Raw genomic sequence first — 24,238 nt, forward strand, 5'->3', positions numbered from 1 at the left:
TAAATTTTATCTGAAAGAACTATATTTTGTTTACCTTTTTATTTTTAAATATTTTGTTTACGATGCTGTCCCACTTCATGATATAGTTTTCAGCTTATTTTTTTTCTTTAGTCCACTAGGGGTAGAGATTTTGCTGTTACGGTAGTACTATAATTATTGGTTTTGCATTTCCTCGTTTGCAAGTAATTTTCAGTAGCTTTTTCTTTTCAATGTCATTATTGTATGAGTTCTTACATTCCGATTCCAGCTGGCACTGCTCTGCAGTCAATCGCTTAGTTTTTTTTTTCTTTCATACTTTGATTATAGTTTGCTGGACTGTTGTATGCCACGATGCATAGATGAGAGAAGGAATAGGGCATGGTTTCGCTTCGTACCTTCATTTTACACATTGTATTAGAGATAATTGTTTTTTTTTTCTAGTTCATAACTATTGCAAAAGTACTCTCTCGGGCTGATAGCTTTCAACACTGCCATTAAATGACTGCTGCTGCTCTGAAAGGTATGACGACTCCAATACTAGCACATTTAGTCAAATTCAGTGAAAACAGCGTGGTTTTACGATCCTAAAATGTGTTCTCTTAGCGTTCAATCTATACACATTCAGTTGCGTATCTTGTATGTACGATGAACATATAATATTTTCTTTTAAAATATTTCAGCTATTTCAGTGGTTCAGGGACATTAATGTAGTTGTGGTTGTTATTCCTATCGTGTTACTGCTGCTTCTATCAGCCTAGATTAAATAACATAAAACATTGCGCGCATAGATATCGTTTCGCATAGTCAATCGTGTTTCCTTCCGGTTTCCATATTCATTTTTTTTAGTTTTAGTAGTGAGGACTCAACTGTTTCGGTTGAAAGGAAGCCTGCCTATTGTCTCTCCTTCGGTAATGTGAAAACGAAAAACGCAAAACAAAATGCTGCTTCTTCATTCGTTCGTTTTCCCCCATTTTGCCACATAACTTGGATTCAGTAAAATTAAAAACATGCTGTACACAAATTATTACAATGCTTGTTACTAACATAATATATTTTTTCCGTTAAAGAGAATATTTACATCAGGTTTCGTAGGTTATACATGATATACAATTACGTCTAATAGTACATAGGTTTACACAGTGTAATTCCTATTTTTCTTCATGTCCATTTATTGTATGTTTTTCTTTGATGGATTAGAATATATAGTGTACGTTTTTTTAATATAAATAAATATGTTTTTACATCACAGTTCGTCAAAAATTAAAAAAAAAGAAGTTTTCATTATTTTCTGTTATTTTGCTCTAAGTCTAGTTTTGTTATTTTCTTATCAAAAAATTCCCATTAACTACAATCAATTTCACTAAAAACATTTTCGACATCTTTTCTTTTTTTTTTGTTGTGTGTATGTTTTAATCATGTTCTGTTATTGCGTTATAATTACGAACGCGTTCGAATGTGGTGCGGATTATCAATTCTCCAATATTATTCCGAGCTCTGTGTTACGAAAAACAAATAAAAGTTGTATTCCATGCGAGTTTTGCTACGCCGCACGCCTGTGGGTTGTACAGTACTGAGTTATACATGTGAAGAATTTAATTTCCTCTCTCTTACTCTTTGTCGGCCGCATTTTTAGTAGAACAATTTCGTCGGCGAAGGTTTCGTTGCTGTGTTGTACAATCAATCCACAGGTGGAACGAAACGTGTCACCGTACTGAAATGTCCCACCGGCAGCTAGCGGAAATCGAATTCCAGTGGTGTTGCAATTATGTGAATACTCGCTATAGAAAAAAAAACAGTAAACTTTTTTAAACCTTTTTTTGCGCGGAATCTGCCCGAACAAAGCAGATAGATTTCAGCTCCCACTATTGCAGATTTATTGCTAGTTGTATTGCATTTTGGGAGGCGGGGAGAACCTTCTTATGCTTCTTTTTATTCATTAAATACCACCACGAACAGTAACAGTTAAACTATAAAACATGAAACAATAATAAATTAAGGTTGAAATTAAAAACAGTTCTTTTCCTATGTACAATTGGATTTGCGGGAAAGTGAAGAAACTTGTAAAGAATTTTTGGTCTCATCAATCTTGCAGTATAGTACGTGTGACAGATGCACCCTAAGTAATTTCTCTCTCTCTCTCTCTCTCTCTCTCTCTCTCTCTGTTGTAGTTTTGTCCTAAAATTTGATTCGCAGTTTTATTTGCCTTAATTTATTATGCCTTGATCAGCTAAACTTTTGCCTAATTTTTTTTTTCGACGTAATCTGATAATAATTTAGGTTGTCTACCTTGTAACTATATGAATTGAAGTATTTACAATCAATGAGACTAGTTTGTTTTTTGTTGTTGTTGTCGTAATGAAATATTCTTCTTGTTTGCTTTCCTACTAACTATAACAATGTTGGGTTTTGATTATTATTTTTTGTTGGATTTTAGTGAATTAAACTTCTAACCTTGAAGCTCTCTTTCCGTTTTGGAATCGATCGGTTTTCAGAACTGAAAAAAAACTAGTAAATTATTATACAATTACCTTCCAACATGCGGTTTCGTATCGCATTTCCTACCAAGTCGTGGTTTAGTTATTCCCTCTAACCGAGTTTCTTTTCGGATTTCTTTTTTTTGCGTTCCATGGCACATATAGAAATTAAGTGTTGCACTGAAGACGTACGGCCGGTTGTGGTAGTGGTTTCGAAACCACTGTTGCCTTTTCCTTTCACTCTAGTGAGCGCGCTTTTTGTACAAACCCCCTTTCCCGGTTCATTCGAGATAGATTTCGGATTAACGCGAAGTGAAACGCCAATTAACTGTTAATGGACAATCCATGCATGTGGGATATCTGTTTGTGTACAGTACCGAGCGCAGGAAAACAGATCATAAGTGAGAGCTTCCTGCGGCACCATAGGGGGGGGATCGCAGATTAGTACCGCGAGCGAAACTCATTCCAGAAGTAATTCTCATTAAAATCATAGAGCCACTCGGGTGCTCGATGGAAGTACAATAATTTTTTTTACTGTCTCCGGTTGTAAGGTTACTTTTAGATAAATAATAAATAAATATTTTTTTTGTGGACAATAACAATATGCATAGTTAGCCGTCTGTTTTTTTTTTAATCATCCAGTATTCGAGCTAACCGAAAGAGTAGAGTACTCCAACAAACCATAAGTTATCGTTCGCAGAAATCGAAAATGAAAATAACGATGATCTGTTTTTATGATTCTAAAAGCATTATACACGAGGAATTCATTCCGAAGTGCTGAGTCGTTAATGTGTCATTCTTTCTTAGCGTTTGATGTATCAGTCAGATTGTCAACACTTATTCGAGATGTTTTTTTGATCTTGGAAATAACCGTAAACATGTGGATTATCTGGTATAAACTTATATGGTTTTTATGACTTTCGATTTAACAGTGTTCCATAGAATAAGTATCATCATTTTTTTAGTTATGTTTCGCATCTACAGGAGAATTTTTACAGTTAATTGTCAGCTACGTGTGCCTTTTGACAATCCCTTGCTGTGATAAATATTTGACCTCATTTGTTTACGTTCCGTCGCAGTAAGCGGTGCGAAACGATACAAAAGCTAGTAGGGTGTAAGACTACTTCGGCAGGGGTTTTCTTCGTCAAATATTTCTCATTAGAATGAAGCAAAAATTAGGACGAAGAAAAACCCTGACGAACTAGTCCCTCACCCTAGTAAAATTACACTTGCTAAATCTCAAACCGCGTGACATTTTCACAATTGTGAAGTAGTTCGGAGTTACCCGGCGTCTTGTCTTTTTCCTGAAATAAGGAACGCCACTATGCGACACAACGAAGCCTGCAGAAATCAAAAAGAATGAAGTGTTTAAATCCGCCGGTGAAGCCCGATCGTAACCATAGTAACATAAAGAACAAATTAGGGTCGGAAGACTGTTCCGATAAGGAGACAAAATATAATGTCAAAACATATGGTTTGAGGAGGCATACCGTCATTACCGCGAGGTTTTTACTCCTTTGTGAGTATTCCAACATCGAAAAAGTTTCAAAGATCATCTGCTAATGCATCCAAGTTGTACGGAGATCAGCCATGTTGTTTGCCAATTCCGTCTCTAGTGAAGAATCCTAACCCATTTGACTTCTTCGAGGGGGAGGTATTAGAGGTTTTATATGAATCAATATGTATATGATGCGTGCCTGCCAGCTCCACATTCCACTTTCCATTGCTCGTGCGGATTTTCCTATGAACAGAAAAGTGAAGATTTTGGAGAGAAAGTCGAAACTGTCTATCAAGACTGTGGCTCGAAAAGTAAGAATGTCACCAGCATTCGTTCAGAAATCAAGGAAGCATTCCGATCTCGAAGTTTTACAGAGTCTTAAAATCCTTAACCGTGACGATAAGCAGAATTTGACGAAAAATACACGTGCTCGCGATTTTTGACAAAATTTTCATGCGTCGTAATGGACGATAAAATTTACATCGTGGAAGACTTCAAACAACTTTCAGGATTGGCTTATTACACTGCAATGTCCAAAAATTATACCGAAGTGTAGGGTAGATAATATATTTTGGACATGCATATATTTTGGACGGGCTGGGTAAATTATCAGCTTTTATTGCGTAATTAAAGCATATAATCTCCACACCAGTATTCTAAACCAATATCTGAACTGTCCTTTTCAAGGCTGTATGGTAATATAGACAAAATGTTTCAGAATTACAGAAAAAATCATTATTTAAAATTTGTTGACTCAAGACTTCCATTTTTCAATCAAAATCAAGAGGAACAGAGGAAAACCGACTGTATTTCAAGAAGCAATAAATCTGAATAAAACAGAAACACCGTCAAACTAGTTGCCTTATCGCACTTCTATTACACACATTTTTGTTTACTTACTACTCTTAGAAAATCATTCAAAACACTTAAATTTGTACTGTCCAAAATGAAATGAAAAACGAAAAGAAATATATTTTGGACATCATTTTGATCTGTGAAACAAAAAAAAAAGAGCGGCAAATTTCACATTGCCAGACAAGCGCTTTGTTCATTTTGACAACTCATTGTTTACCGTTTTTATCAGATTGAAGTTACCTTGGTGTTATATGATCTCAAAGAGGATTACGCAAAGAAAACTACTCACATTTTGAGGCTCTGTGAGTATTTCGAACCCTTATATCACTCTCCTCACTACGCCGCTGCATGTTTTTTTAAATTGAAAACTGAATCGCTTTTTAATAGGTACCACGTAGACACCACATCAACTGGTGGTCAGTATACAAAAAAGCGTTTGGTAAAAAAATAATCCAAACGACATTTACAGAGTTTATATATAAGTATGCACTCGTGCGTGGTAGGTTACAGTTGAGGAGGCGGGTGTGATTGGTATTGGTCTTGAATGATTCAAATCTTGTCCACGTTGTATATCAATGGTTCCCTACTTTCAAGGGTAAAAAACATTTCATTAAATGCGTTAAAATATAGAAAAAATATCAGATGTTCGAAATATGTGCAAGAATATCTCAGGTGTCCAAAATATATTTTGGACAATGTCCACAATATATTTTGCCTGTCCAAAATATATTTAAAATTCCTTTCGAAAATTATGTTCTATTAGAAACATCTCCTGATAATATTGTGGGTGTCATGCTCATTTGATTAATGATACTTGTGGTATTGTTTGCATGCTTTCAGATACCATTTTTATGTTTATTTGATAGAGATATTTACAATTTGATCTGAATGACTCCTTAGCCTGTCCAAAACACATGATTTACCCTATTTCAGAACAAAAAAGAGATGGCTAAATTCCGCAAGAAATATCTTGTTTGGAAGGCAGATTTTACCAATGGTAGAAAGCACTCATCTTTCATCATCACAGGCACTAAAAATCAGAAAATTTACCAACATAAGTATCTATGAAAACGATAGCTACCTTTCTTGAAGAACCATGATGTTAATCCTTTCTTTTGATCGAATTTGGTAACATGTCGCTATGCTAATATCTACCGTGATAGGTTGGTACAAAGCCAACAATGTTAAATTGTACCAAAAACCGCCATTCCCACCAACTGTCCACAGCTGCGTCCAATCGAAGGATGTTGGGCTCTTGTAAAGGGAACCTATTCCGTAAAAAAGCAGGATGTCAAAGATGACAAATATTTTCATCGAATCTGGATCAGAGCTGCCAGCGAGTACACCAAGGAGTACAAAACCTAATCAATTGAGTGAAGCGAAACGTATGAGATATACAGATATCAAAGAAGTATAATGATGTTTTGAACCCATGAATTTGTAAACCATATTCAAGGATGGGAAGAATAGTTCAAGTGATAATTAATCAGTAATCCAAACTGATTCTCTATCGCTTTCGATACTTTCAAAAGGATATGTGGTGGAAAATTTTCACTCGCGATTACTTTGATTTGTTTGTTTCGTTTCGCGCTTTCGATTTTTTTTTCACACGTGTAGGTACTAGGTACACGCGCAAACCGATAAGATAATTTTCTTTTTTTGAAATAATCAAGAAGGAAAGCTTGATGTTCTAGGGGGTGTTGTCTTCTAGAAATAGACAAACAGAATCAAACTGATTTCCAGGAAGCATGTATTCAAGTATATTACATGCAAGCTTTCATATAATATTGGATGGTGAACAGCGTCGGCAGTGGTTTTCTTCGGCAAGTTCCTACATAAGATCGCTGTAGAAAACCTGCCGAAGGAAACCACTGACGAAGCCATTCGCTACCCTACATGAAGTACATGCAAGATTGAGATTTGAATTGCCTTAAAGTTTGGAGGTTTCAACCAAGAAATACATTAGAGATTTATCGATAGACTAGTTTGATACTTTCTATATTTTATACTTCATGAGTCCAATTTTATATCATTGTGAAACAAATCTGTAGAGTATGGCATCATTTTATGTCGTTGATTCAATGTTGAATTTATTGCCAAAATTGCAGCTTAAAACTATTGGACTGGAAAAAAATCGGTGAGAGGATTTTCGTCTTCAGGAAACGAAAATTCTCAGTATTGATTCTCCTGAAATTATCAGTAAGGATTCTTTTTCATTTTTGTAACTAAGCAGCCGTATCATTTTTGATAAATGAAAATTAACAAAACGATTTCATGCGATAAAAAATCAGAAGTGATTCTCCGAGTGAGTGATTTTTTCCATCCTTGACCATATTCCATAACGTAACCATGGTCAATGCCGAACCAATGAAGGATCTCGTAACACAATACAAGTATCACGCCTCTTTCACAACAACTTTGCGTAATCAACAGAATTCTTAGCAAGTTGAAAGCTAAATCGAGAAGGTTGAGAGCGAAAGGCATAACAACGGAGCACAAATCTGGACCGACCACTGCTAAAGAATTAGAAGGAGGAGCAAAATCGATCATTTGTATCATGCAACAAGGTGCATATCCCGCTGAGCTAGAAGCAATTAAAGGTGGTAAGGACGTTAACGAAGAGCCATTCGAGCATCTAAATCTCTCTGAAAAATGTTTCTCACCGCTTGTGCAAGGCCCAGGCGATTGCAACATCATATGGGAGCACTTCCGTGGGCAAGAGTAGATCCATCGTCCGCGTCCAATCACAGGATCTCTGTAAACCATTTAGGGTGCTACCTCTTTGTGAATCCGACTGCAGATGCTTGCATCCACAAAAGCGGTCCATAAAGAAGTAGCGGAGACTCTATCGTCCAATGCATTCATTTCAGCACTTGTAAGATTTACGTCGGTTCGAGGAACACCGAATACATTCTTGTTTACAACAACAAGTTTTTCCAAGATAAACTTATCGGGTTCATAGCGGTACAAGAGATCAAATTCTCATTCATACCACCCAGAAGTCCTTATTTTGGTATGCTCTGGGAATCAAACATCAAAACTGCAAAACGGTTGTTTGCGGGTGCCGCTAGAGGAACGCACTTTAATTTGCTAACAGCCACGCACTCGAACACTCAACCAAATTCACCGCAACCTTCAACCCTCGGACATTTTTTGATTCGTAGGTCAATGACTGCGTTGCCAGTCCCTACCCCTACGCGAGTGGGTGAAGGAGGGAATCTGGAAACGAGTTGGAAAAGAGTTCAGAATCAACTGGAGTAATTCTAGACTAGGTGGAAAAATGAATACCTCCATGATTAACGCAACTTTGCCAAATCGCAATATTTGGGCCAAATCAAACAAACCAAAGGGCGCCGTGAGAAGGAACATTTGAATTTGAACTTGATAAGTTCTTACAACCATGGGATCTGAATCAGCAGATTGCGGCAGTTGGAGGAAGGCGCTCTCCGTACTCGCATAGAAAACGTGTCGCGAGTCTCAGCACTAAAAAGCACCAGGCACATTCAATGCTGACTCCACGATATCAGCAGTAGGGACTGGCGGACAGTAAGTTATGGCGGTATTCCGCTGCGAGATGGATAAGCCCGTTCTGGTATCAACATCTTGGCACTATTGACAACAAACTGAGCTTTGAAAGTAATCCCTTTTCCGGACGCCCGACGACCCTGAGCGACAAAAAGTTCCAGAGAATAAGAGGGAGACCGACGGAAAAGTGGTTACATCACTGAGTGCGCTTAGCCGAGAGGCTGCTGCAACCGTGCAAAACAGTGAAAAAGTACCTGACGAACATGCACATAAATGTCAGGAAGCGTCAATCCCGTCCACTGGTCTCGGAGCTGTAGGCAATGATGCGGCTGAATAAGATGATCAAGTCGACGTGACGCTTATGGGCAACGAGACATATCTCGCCTTGTATGACAACGACTGGCAGGGCACTTCGTCTTTTACTTCCCCCACGATAGAGTTAAGCTCCACGGCGAAGTTCATTTCACACATCAAGTTCCCCAAGAAGAGGCTGCTGTGGCTGACAATTAGCGAGAAGAAGATGCCGTGATCGAGGAAATTTATAGTACGAAGCATTTATTAAGAAATACCATAGACGCGGTGTTCTGGCCGGATCTGGCGTCGGCCCACCGCTCGTTGGAGGAGATGAGGCGGCTAAATATCGATGTGGTACCCAAGTCGGTGACTTCGCTCAACGTCCTCCAGCTGCGTCTCATCGGCACTAGTTTCTGGGCAAATCTGAAGCGTTAGATCCACTCCAACAACTTTGACGCGAAAACTGAGAAATTGAGAAATAAAAAAAAGAAAGAACTCAAAAGCATGCCTACACGCATGTTTTCGTCCGCCATGAGGAATATTAACAGCCGGAAGCCCGTCCGTAAGGGCGTAGAATTTTTTGCTATTAAGCTAATTACCTCCCATGGGAAATTAATCAAACTCAATTTTTGACAAGTTGTTTTATTTCTCTAATCGGTAAGTGTATAAAAGGAGTGAAATCTGAGCTCGGAAACATGTTTGTTTTGTTCTTATTGCAGAAAATGGGTCGTGGCTAACATTGCAATGAATAATGCCTATAAATCAAGATAAAACCTATAGACACGTATATAATACAATGAAATGCTTCGTTAAAATGATAAGTAACCCCTTAAAACGGACAGAAAAGTTTGAATCTCGAGACCGAAAACGGTGCACATCTGAAAGAATTGATCGGACGATTGCTGAAATGTCACGAACTGGTCAGTCAGACGATTGACGAAAGCCAATAATCCCTTTTTCCGTGGTAGATATTTTCGTTATTGTGATTTTTTTGACATTTTGTGAAACATGATCCTCGGAGGGTAGGGCACCGAGGGTATTTTGGCCTACCAGGAAATATTTAAGGCATTTTATTTGATACATTCAATGAATTGTTTGCAAAACCGCTATCAGAACGATTTTTTCATTTTAAGATGCCTAATATTGCGAAAACTGCAAAACTGTTTGCTGAACAGAAAACAGTAAATGAATGTTTGCTGGAATCCAGCGAAAGAATTTACATGTCAAAAAAATTTACGTCAAGCCGTCAAATTTGGTGTGTAAGCTCCGTTCTTTGTGCCGCATGGATTATTGCACAGATTTTTTTCGTGCTTCTAACTATATTGAATGTAGGGCAGTGCTTCTAACTATATTGACATGTTTGAACATGACTATTTATGTTCTGCACAAAATCCATGGAACGTCCAAAACAAAACAGTCGTTCTTCGTTTTTTGCATTCCTACACACCACTTGCAGCAACAGTTGATCTCGCATGGACGGAGCTTACTCGGCTGTTTCGCAAGCACTGACAGCCCTTTAATGCATAATCGAGCCAGAGAGCCAGAGAAAACGGCTTCAAGCAAAATGTATGGGGATGAAGCTCGTGACAGAGATGTGGTCATAATATAGGCTTGGTGGTCCAAAATCTGTTTTTAGTACTCCGCAGAAACTTTCGTATGTTTCTAGGATATTCTCAAATAATTTGCATTATTGAACGATGTATTGATTGGTATGATAGAGGACCAAAATAACCCCGTTACCCTGCCATTGTTGACAAAACGTCATGTTACGAATCGCCTCAAATGTGCTAAAATGCATATCGATTGGCCACAATAAATATGGCGTAGTGTTGTGTGGGTAGTAGACTGGGACACGGTTATATGGGAAAAAGCGATGGTGTTATTTTTTCGCTCCCATGCACTTTTCGAGTTCCTTATGGGTCCTATAACAACTGTGTAACTTTTCATATCGATCGGTGAAACGCCCGATTTGCGCCCGATTTTTAAAGCTTCCATACGATTTTATATGGGAAAAACCACTTTTTCAAAACTTTATCTATAGAGATGTCCAGTTGGCTCCTGAAAATATATCAATACATGATATTTATAGGAAATTTTCCTGGGAAAAACTCTTCTGAGGACCGCAAGGAGCTATCTTGTTTGTGAAAAAAGATATTCACCCCAGACTGATTGAATATCTGACGAACGGCTCACCATTGAATTTTACTAGCAATACTGCTGCAGCATGCTGCTGTTGCAAATTCAACCTTATGATGAGAAATGATGTCGCCTAAATTTATCTTGGAGGCTTCCCCGAAGATACTATGAGCAAAAATCACGCTTTGAAAATTATTTCGACGCCTAATTATTTCTCATACTTAAGCAAGTTTGCAATAACAGCATGCTGTAGCAGTGTTGCTGGAATATTTCAATGGTGAGCCGTCCGTCAGACATTCATTCAGTTTGGGGTGAATAGCTGTTTCTACAAGCATCGGAACACGAAAAGTGCATGGAAGCTAACATTTATTTTTTGTCCCACCCTAGTGGGCAGATGAGTCCAAAATAGTTTTGTTTGGATCAGTATGTGCAACGTCCACCCAACACAGAGTATCAACCACAGTATTCAGGGTGGCCACTCAAAATCAGGGGTGGCCACTCAAAATCAATTTTCGATTTCCCGCTTTTTTCCCGGTTTCTCGGTGATATTTCATAAATTTTCCCGATGTTTAAAAAAAATAAATATAAGAAAAACATCAATTTACACATGTTTATTCGATTTTACTTTATTTCTAAACGAACTCATGACTATCTTAAGTTATTCGATGAATATGAGCTCCTTTTTTAAAACACTATGCAACTCATTTTAACGAAATCGTCTTTGATCTGCCAAAAAATTTAAAAACTAATGTTTGCCTCATTTTTTGGTCTTGAGGTACAATGTTGGCCTAACAAGCTAGTCGTCGTATGTTCGAGTCTCGGCTCGGGGGAGACTGTTGATGATTGTAGTTGCTAGCGCCGCAATTTTTCTGTGCACGAAGTTTGTGTATAAAAAACAGAAGATCGAGTTCCGAAGCAGACTGTACTTCCAAGGCTTTACTTTGCTTGGGCTGAAATGCCTGTTCCTCACTACCTAGCACTTGTATTTTTTAAGATATAAAATATCTCATATTTCATGATTTTTATCATAATTTTGCTAGGTTTTTCGCTTCTAGTATATTTTTCAGAAAGTATGTTTTTTCTTTAGCATTATTTTGGTAGAATAAATTTTTGTAGAAACCTGAAGGAACCATCTTGAACTTCAAAATGGCGTCTGGAGTTGATTTTCCAACTCAGATATTTTTTTATTCCAAAAATAACCACATTAGGTGGTATTTGGTCATTTTATACAGTTTACCAGGAGTAGACAGTTGCAACCATGGATTACAGAATGGTGTCTGGGGTCGATTCCTGGACTTTTTATATCATACCGGTTTCGAAAATACTTGGCTCTATTTTCAATTCTGACTGGTCGGATCGGAATCTTTAAAACAAGACTCTACATTTTTCAATAGTAATGTTTTTCATAAAATCCCAATTTTCCGCATTTTTGTGGACGTTTAGCTAATTTTCCATTCGAGTGCTGCCAGAATGAAAGAAATGTTGAAACCCGACTGAGTTATAAACATTCGAAATTCGAATTTTCGTGACGCTCTCGATGATTCCGATATATCAAATTTGCCGATATTCCAAATCCGAGAATGTTGCCGCAAGGCGTAATTCTACGTCAAAAATTCTTCTGCTGAATGCGCTTTTTGAGAAATGTTTTATATATAAAATCTTGAGTAGTACGCAGTATGGTTACATTCCGATTAAAGTATTCGAAACAAAAGTACAATCTCTCTCCAGCGTTATGAGCTGAAAATGTTCTTCATCAAAATGTCGCTAGGTTGCACTCTTAAATAATCACGATTTTTTTTACCCGCGAGTAACGCTTTGAAGAACAATTTCTAAAACATAACAAATCTAATTAAATGACGTTACGGGTAAACTGTTTGTCGAGAATTCAATAGTTTTGGGAAAAAAAAAACAGATTCCAAATCATTGCAAAAACTGAAACTATAAATCACAAACTGTATTGAGAATCACCATACATTGATTGTCTCAAAACTATCTGATTTTTTATTTCGTTTTCAAAACTTAATGAATAATGGAAACCTGATAAAATATTTTGGTTGAGGAAATCTTGAAATTTCAATGAAATTTCTTGAGCATAGTCATATTTAATATATCACCAAAATTATGCCAAAACCATTGGATATTTCGTAACATTTGATAAACGATTTACGAAGAGCTACGCCGGAAGAAGGCTGAATACATTCAACCGAAATGTATGACAGGTCCAGTACTTTGTCAAAAAGCACGTTAGTACCTATACCTTTCAAAATGGATTTCTTTGCATGCTTGTTTCTTAGAAGTTAGAACAGCAAAATGGAAATGGAAAAGTGGATATCCCTCATAGTCGAGAGCTACCGAAACATTTTCGTGATAAATTGTTAATCTTACCAAGCCTGTAGCGAATACTTGTACCTAATTCAAGACTTGTAGAACGGTACGAAAAAATATAAATACATTCAGTAATTAACTAACTGTCTCCGAGCTCGTGCTAAAAAAGCGTGAAAAACCTTCACGAGTACATTTTTCAACCTTTCTTATCGCACGCCAAACTGTATATAATATTATCAAATTCGGCAATCTCATTAGACTGAGTGCATACAGCGAGCCTAGCCCGAGAACAAATTAGGTCCGTAAATTACCTTCTACTATTTTGTCTCTAGCGCGCTAATGACCATCGACCTCAGTTTAGCGGCCGTGTACGTCAGCGAAGTACGCGTCGGTGCGGTTCGCCACATATGTTTGAAGGTGTGAGCGGATGGTAGTAAGAGTTTTTTTTTTTAGTTTTTTTTGACACCCATTACTCGCACTATTACACACATGCGACACACACGCCGGATGAGTGGGAACTGGTCGCCACCCACCGCCACGAGAAACCTCCAGAAAAGTTGAATAACCTTCAATTACGTGGCAAAAATTTTTCATTATGCATTGGCGGCGAGAGGGAAAAAAGACTAGAAAGGAAATAAAAAAAAACAAAATGGCGTCAGCCAAGGCGGAACGCTCTTACAAGATGACGTAGGCGAGATTTCGTAGCGTGGCTGTAAAATTAAATTCGGCTCTTTTGCCAAAGTGAAACTTATGTTACGACATTTAATCGCTGCACTGAAGCTAAACTGAAAATGAATTATTCGAACACTCGAACAACCCGGGCAGTACACAGGCTGTGCACAGTGGGGCGATTTCGTGCAAAAGCTGGTCAAGAAAAAAAGCTTCGAATTGATGAAAATATATTTTTCTTCTGAAATCGTTTAATTTTTTTTTGTTTTATAGTTTTCATATAACATTGAAAAAAGAAGACTTTCAACCGGTTTGATTCAATTTTGACTATTTTCAAGAGAAAATGATGATTTGTCCATATCATTCTTCCACTTGATGAAACTACCATTGGAATAATTTCATTTTGACTAGTGTCGTTGAATAACAAAAAATAGATAGATCTAGTCAAATATATACTTTTTTACATTGAGGTACATTCTGTGAATGCAAAAATGAAACAACCTCGGGTGTTACATCAGATTTTAAATTGTGATAACTGTTTAACCAGGAAATGCAGGAAAAGTAATTGAAGACCAGCCTTTACCCACTGTGAAAGTGGTCGCTAAAATCACCCCCGCACCGTTTTTTCTTGCCTTGGTTCGTCGTGCGCACATACCTTAGGCAGCACTGCGTCATCAGTAGTAATTAAAAAGGGCACCGCGTTTGTGAAAGATTTAATTCGCACTCTCTGGGCCCGGCAGCAGCTGCGCCGTCAATGGTCGTTGTTTGCGTTGGTTGATTTGATTTTCTTCGGCCCAGAGTATGCTAAATTTGATTGAGTTTGCCTGCTCTTTATCCTATCAAGCAGGTAAATTAAAGAGAAGCAATTGATTTCGCAGTTAAAAACCTTCCAACACCCCGTCGAAAGCAGAAAGTAGTAATTATGTTCGAAACTGTATTTGAAGGTACGTTTTACTCCGGACGTCTCCAGCACCGGAGCATGCCGCACAGATATGCTCGCATTCGCAGAGCCCGCATTTGATTCTGAACTTATACATTTATGTGGGTACACACAGAGGAACAAAAGAGAGTTTGTTGTTTCGTTCGACCGTATGAAAGCACGCTCGCCAAGACAAAGGAATGGAAATTGATGATTATAAAGCGAAGAAATAATGCTCTGTAATTAATCATTTTATTTAATCATGAATTGAAAGTTACGAGCACCCCACGGCGCACCAACACGCACACATACATACTAGTGGCGAGAACACCGCAATATACAACCAGTGCGATAAATAGGAACGCAGCCCGAGGATACAATTTCCAAGGAGCAGAGATCCGACTCCGGCCGCGATTGTCTGCACAAATATTATAATGCTGATATGGAAATTAATCGCAGGAATTTCACCGCGTGCGCTGTCCGTGCTTTGATTGCAGAATGCAGGAACTTGCACATCTCTGTATAAGCGAATAACCAATAAACTACGAAACCATCCGCATCGAGCAGGCAGGGTAACAAATTCTTCAATCGCGCTCGAAAACTTCCATCAATAGCTATCATTGATGTTGGTATCCTGTGAGGAGCACCCATGCTATGGCTCCCGGGAGGCAACCCGAGCCCCAGGAACAGCAGGGCAGGGACGCGTGGGAAAGAGAAATAACAGCAAATCTATCGAAGTAAAATAAATATTTTTCCGCGCGAGCCAAGAATCGCACACCGAGAGGGAACCGCTGCGGAAACCGCGGGACCTTGGAACCGGTTTGTGGAGCTGCGCGCTTCTTCGCATGCGCGCTGCTCCTCCGATGCGATGGATGCAAAGGACACTCGTTCCCTTCCCCCCCTCTGCATATCCGATTCTGACGTTTCCGCCACTTGCTGTGGCACGTCTCGCGAAAAGGAATCAAATGACGTGCAATTCAGGACTGAAACCGTGTTGCTATGGCTATTATTATTGGCAGAGACAGCGTGGCCAAGGGAAGGGGGGAAGGGGGGGCCGGAACAGGCAGGACAAACTCAACCAGCACCATCTCGCCTTTGTTTACATATCATTAGTTCCGTTCCCAAGTTTTGTTGTTGCTGGCTGGTGCTAGTGCGTGTGTTACCCGTCCCACGATGCAGCAGAGCAAGAGCTGGGTCTAACTCTCTAAAGTGCTGTGCGGTAGCATCAAAATAGGGTGATAATGCTGCCCCAGTGGTGACGTAATTCGATTACATCCATTCGAAAATTCGCTTTCATAAGGGTGTCGGAAAAACATTGTGCAATGGCGTGAAACGGAGAAATTGATTTCCGGCTGGGTGCGATTTAGCTGCGTTGCTCGAAAGAACTTCACAACTCTTTCAAAATCAACAATAACATCTTACACTGTAGACTTTTCGCGCTGAATTCGTCGAAGGAGGAGAAGTGTTTCAATCAGGAAACGCACGTTACTGTGCTATATACTTAGCGCCTTGCTAAAGTTGCAGTTTTTTTTCAGACATTGTTATACTTTGTTGGAATGAAAATATTACACATACACATATTTACTGAGAAAATTGAACGAAAACTGAACTCTTTTTCCAGTATTTCAGTTTAGAATTACACCAGTTTCCGTGAGAAAGTTGACAGTTTGATTGCCAACTGTTCAATATTTCACTAGAATTCCGTAAATTCTGGTGAAATAAAAATATCCTATAATCAATTTAAAGTTCGATATCTAGTCCCGCAATAGACGAAGTTGAACGAGTAAAAATCCTTGCTTATAAAGACCGCAAGCAAAGTATTTGATACATTGGCATTTCCATTCCTGATTTAAAAGCGAAAATAAAATCTAAAAAAAATCAGAATCGTGAATTTCTTTTGTAAACCTTAAATAGAGATCGTACATGGTACATCAATCAATTAGAGATTGAATATTCATGTACTGTGAAATATTTTCAACGATTTCGACGAACACAACCTTAAAAACACAAAAAAAAATTATTTTAACGAACATATGAAAAAAGTAGAAGGTTGGAATCCCGGATACGACCGCATGGTTGACGCACAGGATCATCAATAACTTTTGCATAGCACATAAATCCGTTCGCCGACTAAGCGAGCGTGCAACACCACAATAGTGCACAGTGGTACGAGAGTATACTTTTTTCATTTCATTTAATACCAATTTTATTGACGAATGACAATTAGTTTTGATTCAGGTCGGGGTTGTCACAAAAAACACCAGGGGCCATCCACATACCACGTGGACAGATTTTTAACGATTATTAACCCCCCCCCCTTCCCCTGGGACAAACACCCATATAAATTCTTTTTTTTTGTAATGACCGTGGATATTCGCCATTGGCTGTTTCGGTTGCTGACGATTTTTAGGGATGCACGAGCCGTTGATACGCACCGGCTCGCGAAAGTATAGAACGGTTTTTTGAGCGCCTCGAAACTGATCGTTCGCCCGAAGCCAAAATTTACCGAGACATTACGATTTTTGTGTATATGATACATATTCTGATTTTGATCTCTGTCAATGTATTCCTGGTACAACTTTTGCGTTATGCGTATCACGCATTGGTTGTGCGAAGTCAGAGCAAATTCTGTGCGAATTGAAAGGACACATTGGATGATTAAAGCTTTAACTTTTGCGTGTAGATTATCAATTTACGCCCGTAACTTGCATTTAGACGTAGTCCTACATCAAGAACAAAACTCATGAGCCGTGCGTCATGAAGTAATAATCAGTACCGTAAATCGGGGTGACTTTGATCAGCGAAGAGACACTTCCTTTCTGAAGTTGTAAAGAAAAGCGCTCGCAGAGCCTGGGATTTGTGTTTGATTATATCTACATTGTTTCTATTCAGGTCCGGATTTAGGGCGGCGATTGCCCCAGGCTAGCGACTTGAGGGGCCTCCCCAGGTCCTAGACCAGACATAGTCATACAACCACCACTCGAAAGCATAACAGACAAAGACGGGAAGACAAAGCGATGACATTGTTTTTGCTCGTCACCTTCCAGGGGAGTGTGAAGTCATTTCACAATTTGCAATTATCTTATCTCTAAATGTTTAAAAGAGGGCCTCACGAAAATACCCCCTTTCCCTGCCAACAGCCGAATCCGGCCCTGTTTATATTCATGCATTTTATGTTAATTAATTAATTAATTGCTTACAAACAATCGGTTCAAACAATTGCAAAACAACAATCTTCGGTACGTAAAGTTGTTTTTATTTGTTCCCAGATAAGTTCTTAATATAAATAATAATTAATGTACCGATTTTTATTATTATTTTTGAAATTTTTCCCTCAAAGGAAATATTGAGACTGAAAATCTCAACAGTGTATCAAATATTTTCTTTTTTAATAATAACTCACGAAATCACGTAACATGCAACTTTGAACGATTGGACAACACAGTGCAACAAAAATTGACTTTTTTTCTGCCTTGGCTTCTATATATGATTTTTTTGTGTATTTTTATGCAAAACTAAATTTCCCCGAGCTTTAACATATTTCAACTTAAGGGGCAACAATGGCGCCATTTAGAATTTTTGAGGAACCGGTAATTTTTTGTTTTTTTTGACGCCATTTTGTTTTGAGACCAAATATCAAAATCCTAAGAGTTTGTCCACATATTAGCATTTTTCTTCCCATCTTTAAAAAAAAAACAGATCTCAAATCGGACAAAAACTGAGCTCAAAACGGTGGTTCTACGAAACCGGTTTTGGCACAGTTTTAGTATATTTCACAAAGCAAAATAATATCGAGTATGTCTAAGCATTAATGGTCATGCGCTAATATCTAAAAGTGATAGTCAAATTATGTCTTATTTTGAGTAAAAAGTTCAGAAATCAAATAGTAGGTACATGAAATGTCAGCAGATAAACCTATTTTGGTTTTGTAGGGAAATTGGGGTTAAATCGATATTTTGCTGATTGGTGAAAACTTTTGGAGCATATTTAAAAACAGTAGAATTGTTGCTAAGCTTTTGAAGTAGTGACTGGATTTTACTCAATGCATGAAACTATCAAAAAAACTTGTATTTATTATATTCTTAGAATTTTCAAGATATATTCAAAAAAGTGCTTTACGGTACATGAATTCACCCTCTAGTGCCCAAGGTAACTTTCAGACGGACTTCGAAAAAATCACTTTGAAACTTTATAAACATTTTTTAAGTATCAATTGAGGCTTTTTAAAGGTTTCACTGAAGACCGTCTCAAGGTGGCACTGGGTACTAGAGGGTTAACAATAAAACATTCGCAGTGATTCGGAAAAAATTGCTCTGGCATTTAAAAAAAAAACTTTAATTCAAAAGAACATAAAAGCACAGTCAGAAGGGTGGAAAAAAATCCAAATATATTATTTATCACATCATGGTTTCTTCCATTAAAGATCCGAAAACTTTGTTTACAGCCATCTGTTCGAATGTTTAAAACACTAACAAAAAATGGTCAATTTTGATAGTTTTATGCAAAAAATGCGCGAATTTTAACCCTCTTTTGTATAGTGCCACCCTCAGACGGGCATAAATCAAACCTTTAAAAAGCTTTATTAAAGAATTAAAAAATGTTTATGAAGATTCGTAGTGATTCTACCGAAGTCCGTCTAAAAATAACTTGGGCACAAGAGGGTTGAATAAGCTTATAATTTTGATATAAACTGACAATAAGAAACAACTGCCGGCATCTTTAAATTCTAAAAAATAAATTCAAGTTTTTTGACGTAGAATTACATCTTACGGCAGTATTATGGAGGTGCAAATTGAAACACCGAAAACATCGAGAGCGTAACGAAAATTGTCCACTTTCAAATGCTCAAAACTCCGTCAGTTTTGAACGGTATCCTTCAATATTAGAGCAATCGATTAGAAAATGAGCTAAACATCCATCGTAATGCGGAAAATTGTGATTTTAAACTTTTAAAAATTGTAGAGCCTTGATTTGAACGCGAATTTAGACCAAACAGAGCTAAAAACAAGGCCAGATATCATCTAATATGGGTATTTTTAGAACCAGCATGATATCAAATACCTGGAAATCGACCCTAGACGCAATTTGGAATACAAGATGATCATGATGGTTTCATGAGAACTGGCTAAAATGGTCGAATATCACTGAATATGGATGTTTTCCACCTAATCCAGGTACAGTCAGGTATTTTTACGCGTGGTGGCTTTTTTCAATAACTCAAAAACGGTACAACAATCGACCTCATTCCAATCACGTTTTTCGTTTTGTGACACAAGTATTCAATACCAGTTTTGAAAAAAATGAACAATTTTTGGTTTAAATACTGAAAATTTATAACATTGTATTTTGGTCTTTAGAATGATCACTATTATAAAATTCAAACGGTTTTGGGACCGCTTTCAATGTTATTTTTTTAACTCAATTGATTCTTTTTTACGTGATACTTTACAAAACTGGAACGTATTCCCCGTGTAAAAAAACCTGACTGAATCGAGATGATGCCCAGGATCGTAAATAAACATCAGACGCTATTTTAAAATCTATGGTTGCAGATTCCGGTTTTCGGAGATCATAACGAGATACATAACGAAATATCACCCAATATGGATATTCTCGGAATCAGAGTAATGTTCAGAGTCCACAAATCGACTTCAGAGGCAATTTTGGAATCTACGATTGTGTCTTCTAGTTTACGTAAAAGAACCAGACGCAGGGTTGCAGAATTTCACTGCCAAGGATCGATTCTCAACTGAAACTGAAAACAGCGAATGTCAGTTTTAGCACGAGCGAGCTGAAAATGAGATTTGCTTTCAGTGATGTTTCTGCGGTTGAGGATATAGATGCTCATCTACTTCATCGACACTATGCGATGGATTGGCTCAGAGCACATAATATATTCATTTCAGTGAGATGATTTTCAGTAAGAATTTATTCGGGTGACACTCAATAACAGCTTGAAGAGAGTGAAAGTGAAACTGCTTTTCCTGCAGTTACAAATTCGTGGAAAAAATAACGATAAAGAATTACAGTTTTTAAACAAAATGTATTTTCACAGGAAATTTGAAATGGACATGAGAAATACAGAGTGTAGAGTTCAAAAATAAACAACGCATTTTATCTGTACAATGAACCTAATTTACACCATGCTATCTGCCTCTACCAACACGTACAGAATTTTGTTGTTCCCGGTGGCGCAATGTATTTTGCGGTACCCGGAAAATCATATTGAATTCTGATATTTGCTACTATACGAAACAAGAAGAAGAAGAAGACAATTAAACACGCCCCACTGTGCATCGACAGCGGCAATGTAGTCTTCACTTGGCTTGGCTGCACACAAATGAATATCGAGTTCTACTGCACACATAGACGACGAATGACCAGCGCTCTATTTATACATTGCTCGGTGCATTACTGTTGCCTGTGCCAGCATGTTTTCCTTCAAGACATCAGTTTTAATAACATTCTAACAGCAGAACGTAAAACTGTTAGATAGTGGAGGTGGTTAAGAACTTTTCGAAAAAGCTTCACCTTCAAGACATCAAAATAGTCTAGGCTCATGGAAGCGAACATTAGTTGACCTATTGGGACGGGGAGATTATGTCAATTTTTTTTGTCACTGCTATACAGGATATCACAGCAGGCAGTTGGTGTCTACTCATGAAGCCTGTGCCAGGAGTGCTCTCATGTGATTGGTGTTCGTGAAAATTCGACCTTGAAACTTTTATGAATTTTACACTGTTTAACAATGAAATGATAATGAAAACTGAGGAATATTGATTATTGTAATTCATCATGGGTTACATCAGTATTACCGTTTGAAATCTTTCATTCCACCTTGGTTTTAGTTTCCGCAGAATGTATCTCGATATAGTGCGGTGAGACGTAGTCCAACGTCGAAAAATAGTGTTGAAAGGGTAAGAGAACTAACATTTCCCGCTTTATATTATCAATTATTGTATAATTGCAATTGAATGTATTTCTTAACTTATCGCCAGAAATACATTGACATGAGACAAGCTGCCGTAGGTCTGCGTTAACCTTGCGGTCGTGTCTTGAATACAACCTCTTCAACATTTTATATTTGGTATAATTCTATGAAGCGTTTTGGTTTTCTCTTTAAGTATTTTAGACACTTGAATTTAATAGTGTAAAATGACGTTTTTGCTTGTTTTTTTTTTCCCGTATGGATCACTCACTGCGACCAGAAACATTATTTTTTGTTAGATTGGACGGGTGTCTGCTGTTTTTCGTAGATCTATTGTTTGCGACTATTGAGAATAAATGTCAAGCTAAAATATCATCTGTGCTTATGTGTAAGCATTTGCGTTTCCTTTTTTACGCTAACTGCTCTACTATATCCCTCGTTCTTTTTGCCAATATTTCCGCCAATTATAATTCCCTAGACAGATTTCAACTAAATGTTCCTCTCACTTCATCGATGCATTGTGGCGTTCAATATTAAGGAAGGGTCGGTGGGGAAAATGAGAATAAATCCATGCTAAAGTCCGTTTGCATCCAGTGGTCTGGATTCTACTAAGATTCGAACCTAGAACCACTCGCTTGTCAGACCGGACCCTGTAACATTGCGACTACGGAGGGGCCGCCATATTACTTAATCATCTCATTCAAAAGCCTTGAGAAGCGTTCAGTCAGCATCGTGCAAATTAGTTCAAATTTTTAACGCTAAATCTTGAGTTTTTTTCAGCTTCAAGCGTGGGAAAAAATAACATTTTTGTTTGGACTATCTTGTGGGTATCATATTATTTTCCAATAAACACAATTTTTATCATCGAGAAAAAATTGCACAAGAGAATGTGTGAACATGAAATTTCTTTTCCATGAATTATAACTTAAAAGCTGTTTATCTGGTTAAAATTACGTCAAAGGGAAAGTTGCAGCACATTAAACGCATCGTCGAAAACACACGCCAAATATTTATAGAAAATAGAAAATATAGTTTTTTTTAACTTTGTTATTGTTTTTCTTGAAAACGGAAAATTTGAACTTTTTGAATAACTGAAAAAAGGTTATATTGAAGTCGTGACTAAGTTTGAAAACAAATATACATTTTATAATTTTAATCATGATTTCATCATGATCTTTCTTCAAGTTTCTGATTTTTTGCATTAAATATAACAACATAATGGTAAGGATGACAAATTTAATGCATGAAAATAAAGGATGGCTCACATTCGAAACAAGTTAAGTTTTTTAAAGTTTTTTTTTATACTATATTGAGAACGATTGGATCCAAAAAAATCACCTTGTTGGTGACCCACCCTATTGGAGCGGGCGTATTCCCCCCGGCGCGATGCAAGTAGCTCAGTTCGAACATGACAACCGAGTGACAGAAGGAACTGCATCAACTGGCTGCGTTTCTAATTTCGCGGTTAATTTTGGCTTGGGTTCGAGTCTATATAAGCGCTTAGCGCAGATGATTTCTTTTTCTCATTCGCTAATGGTTCGATTAAATAACGTCAATATGTTCATTAGAATTAAGTGAAATAGTTTAATTTGAAAAGGTTTGAATTAAAGAAAGTGTATTCTTCACCGATGTGAAATTCCGTTCCCCGCGAGTGCTGAAACAAAACGTTTGGCTGGAAGCCGTTTTATTCCACCGTTGGCTGATGTCCATCCAACCAACTTCGGACCTTTAAGAGCTATCGAACACACCTAATATTCAAATAATAAAATATGTTTGATATAAGAAAAATGATTATGCTGAGCTTTTATTTTTCTTAAATCTAAAAATATTAATTTTTCACAACTTCTTCACGACCTTGTTATCGGCCAACTTAAATTGAATTTTTTGAAGGGAAATCTTAATTCTGAATAGCGTATTCAGTTATTGTTGAATTGTAAAGTTAGTGTAAACAAAAAAAATCTTTCATGGAGAAGAGAACCTGCAGTGGTACTCAAAACAGAAATAAATGTCAATCCAATTTAAAATAGTCGAGACAATTCGATTAGATTTTTAAGCTGGATTTTTTTGGATGAAGTTATTCATTGATATGCTTCGAGCGAGATAAACAAAATTTTGTTACTCTGCGGAATTGTAAATCTTCAGTCTAGTGACTGTCGATTGATCGATTGACAGAATAAATCGCATGAAACTGTTATTCCAGCTTAGGAGCATTTCTCGATAATCAAGAAGCTACTGAATCCGTTGAATAGTTTCGAGGCAGCACGCTAATCATTGAGCGGGAATTAGCAAGTTAATTGTTTATGCGGCTGTCTAAAAAGTGATGCTTTGACACCTTGGAAACTTTAAAACCTTGCTGTCAAACAAACTGAACATTATTTCTGACTTTCCGAGTGATTATTTCATATTAATTTATGGTTTATATAAAAGTAAATTTTTTGGGTAACATTCGGTTCATCTATGCAAAAAAATATTACCACGTTACCCAAATTAGGCAACTACCCCAAGCAAATACAATAGCGTCAAAATTGTGATTTATGGTTCGCCATTTCTTCAATTAAACTCATTCACTAAGATACACCGACAGGAACCGCAGACTTGTATCGCAAGTTTTGTATCAATTGGAACACGCTCCAATG

At 37.5% G+C, this 24,238-nt stretch overlaps 1 protein-coding gene across 4 annotated transcripts in view; it reads right to left on the reverse strand.

Annotated features, from left to right (window-relative positions):
- The window catches only part of LOC129725148 (uncharacterized), an 89,546-nt gene continuing 65,308 nt past the window's right edge, over positions 1–24,238 (reverse strand). For all 4 annotated transcript variants that reach the window (XR_008728024.1, XM_055680631.1, XM_055680629.1 and 1 more), the window contains one exon: positions 1–24,238. This exon is cut by the window's right edge. The gene's annotated coding sequence lies outside the window, so the exon portion shown is untranslated.

This window comes from Wyeomyia smithii, chromosome 2, assembly GCF_029784165.1.
Source record: "Wyeomyia smithii strain HCP4-BCI-WySm-NY-G18 chromosome 2, ASM2978416v1, whole genome shotgun sequence".
Lineage (NCBI taxonomy): Eukaryota > Metazoa > Arthropoda > Insecta > Diptera > Culicidae > Wyeomyia > Wyeomyia smithii.